We start from the raw sequence: 3,436 nt of genomic DNA, 5'->3' as shown, positions 1-3,436 counted from the left end.
ACGCTGAGAAAAAAACTAGACAGAGTGATGGAGGTGATGGTGTGATGGCTCCCACCAGGAGCGTGGGAACAGGCAAGTCAAAGGAGGTGAAGCGTGATGATGTGGTATCTCTTTCAGCTCAGGACGCCTAATTCCATGTGAAAGGCAGTGCTTAAGGCTGGAGATGAAAAGAGGAGAACTTGTGTGAGAAGTTTAACCAGCTCTAGGTTTTTGATGGCTTATTTATATTCCCTGACTTCTAAGTGGAAGTAAATTCTTCAATATTTCCCCTTCTTGTTTTCGTTTCTCTTTCCCCATCCACTGTTCCTTCACCCCTCCTCCTTTCTCCTCTATCACTTTAAAATGCAAATACAAAGACATTACTTATATAGCTATGTGGATGTCTGCTTTCTGCCCCTTTCCCTCCCACTCAGGCTCTGGAAAGTTATCCTGCTCTGTTCACGCTTATAGCATCCATAACCTCTAGCACAAGACCTATGCAAATAGCAGGTGCATGAAAGAATTTAATTCAAAGAAAGGTTGGAGGTGAAAAGTAGGTGGGGACTATTTTCTACCTTGTTTAAAGATGGAATGAAAGTTTTGACAGTTTCCCTGAATGTCCTACCATAAGTCAATTCTTTATCATCAGGAGCTAATTTTTTCCTTTTTGTCACATATTTTTGAAATATAACCACTCGGAAATTATCCAGTAGTGGCATCTAGTGAGCTGACTTTAACTATTATGTAGAGTTGAGAGCTTTCTTCAAATACTGTCTTTCTTAGTTCCCCAAACAGCTGAAAAAAATACTGCTCTGAGTTGATATTTCTGCAGGGAGAAACTGAAAATGGTCCACATTACTCGAAAGGAAAAAACAACATACAGATCTACCTGTGAAACCCATTTCCAGTGGTTAGTGTGACTCCATTACCTCTCACCCCAGTCCACTTAAGAAGTGTGTTATAATGTTTGTCTTTGCCTAGGAACTCAAGCTACAAAAATATTACACACCATTTCACTGGAAGCTGCCACAGACTGATTCCTGTGGTGAACATCTGGACATGTGTTCCAGAATTGATGGGGAAAAAACCTTCCATGGGCCATAACAGAAACAAAGATGAAAATCTTTGACTGGGCAGTTATACATTAGAGAGTGAATAATAATGTAGTGTGTAAAAGGATGAAAAAACAAGTGGATTTAAAGAAAGGTGAGCTACTTCCAAGAAACAGCAGAATAAGTGACTCCCAAAATTCATAGAATATAGTGACTAACTTGGCATTTCCTATTGCGTGATCCTTAGAATATCGGTCCCATAAAATGCTCCATTAACCCACGTGCCACCACTGCCACTACATCATGGTCAAATAAGATTGAGAAATGCTGTACATCACAACCCCTCTTGGAGATTTACTCTATCATTTCAGCTTTGAGATGTCCTGCAGTAAAGAATCCTATTTCACTTTTGTTTAACTCAGTGTCCCAAACTTTTTTGACCTCAGAATAATAGCTAATAACATTCTGTGGATCTAGTGTTCTAAAGCATTGGTTCTCAAACCCTTTGGTCTCAGGACACTATATCAGTTTAGCTCCAATCAGGAGAGAGAAGCCACACAGTAATTTGAATAAGATTTACTTAGTATAAAGAATTGTTAACTATAACACGGGATTTTCTAATAAGAGGTAAAGAGAACTCTAAAGAATATAAGAAGAGCAGGTATAAGAAGCAGCCACTTGCTGTTCTAGGGCTTACATAGATCCCCCAAGGAGAAGCCCCAATACCTCACAGCTCAGATATACACCTTGTTGGAGAGGGCAGCGTCCTGGCTCACGGAGTGGTAGAGAAATTACTGTGGCAGCATGCCCATGGAACTTGCTGGGAAACTGCCCTCTGAAATTTGCTGGAGAACTGTCCTCTAGGGTGCTTGGGAATGCTGTTCATGGAGAAGTGTCTCAATGGAAACATTGTGTTGCAAAACCACCTGGGGGCAGGGGTGCCAGAGGAAGCTGTTGTCTGCTGGGTGCTGCTGGGTACACAGCAAGAGCTTGGTGCTGGAGAAGCTGCCTGTGCTGCAAGAGCTGGGTGCTGAGGAAGTCACGTGTGTGCTGCAGAAGCATATGGTGCAAAAGCTGCTCACAGGGCAGGCGCCTGTTGAATCATATCATATCTGCAATGTCTCTCTAGCTCCCTCTACTGACAAAGGTTTCTGTCAGCTAGCAATGGAAAAAAAGTTAAAGGGCTCAGATGCATTTCCACAGAGCAGGCAAGGAAGTATGAGTATAGAACTGAGAGACAATAAATTGATACCTGGCACAGTTGGAACAATTTGAAACTATATATTCATTTATTACTTAGTAGCTAAACTTCACTGGTTAGTTATCATGTACCAAGCACTGATTACCTCAGCACATTGAATCCTCACTTAAATCAATGTGAAAATTATTATCAGGAACAACAACCATTTTACGTACAACAAAAACCAAGGCAAATAAAAGTTAAACCACTTGCCCAATGTCACAGAGCCAGGGAGTGCTAGATCTAAGATCCAAACCTAAGCATGTGAGTTCAGAGTCTCTCTCTCTCTCACCTGAGAACAGGGACTAGTTGACTTTATGCATTGTTGAATCTGCAATGCTTGCACAAAGGAAAAAATCATAAACATTTATTGAATATGTGGCTCAGTGTTTCTCAGCTTTTTTACATTATTGTCTCTCAAAGGAGGCTTTTCAGACATTTTTTTCTGAATCACCCCTACCTGTGACCGAAGTTTTGTTCCTTTGGGTCCAGTAATACCCATGTTGAGAATACTTAATGATACCTGTACAAGTGGCATGAATTCCTCCTATGTAGGTTAGGAGGGGTACCCAGGGGCTCAAGAATGTGAACTTGAGTGAGTCACTTCACCTCTGGGTCTCAATTTAAAGATATAAAGATATCAATACAAAGATATCAGGACTGTCATGGATGTGAGTTTAAATGTCTACAGGGTCCAAATTTGTAACATAAATGTGTCAGGCCAGTGTTGCAAGAATGTGTGAGAGAGACCATAGTAAGCTAGAGAAAACTAAACCTGGTTAGAGCCATGCACATTCAATTTTTAAAATAATATTGTGCCTGTCAAGCAAAACACGTTTGTGGGCTGAGTTTGTTCCCAAAGGCTGCCAGTTTTCAATCTTTGGACTAAGATCCCTTTTGGCTCTCAGGTTCTTTGTCTTCAGTTAAGTCAGTAATGATGTGTGATACTTCTTTGCTACTATGGAGTCTGAGAAGTTGTGTGGCTTCCAATTTTTGTTGTTATGAACAGTATTGCCAAACACATTCTTTTTTTTTAATTGAAGTATAGTTGATTTACAATGTTGTGTTAATTTCTGCTGTACAGCAAAGTGATCCAGTTATACATAGAAACACAGTCTTTTTTATATTCTTTTCCATTATGGTTTATTATAAGGTATTGGATCTA

The sequence above is a fragment of the Eschrichtius robustus genome, chromosome 3 (assembly GCF_028021215.1).
Source record: "Eschrichtius robustus isolate mEscRob2 chromosome 3, mEscRob2.pri, whole genome shotgun sequence".
Classification (NCBI taxonomy): Eukaryota; Metazoa; Chordata; class Mammalia; order Artiodactyla; family Eschrichtiidae; genus Eschrichtius; species Eschrichtius robustus.
Note: the sequence above shows the minus strand (reverse complement) of the source record.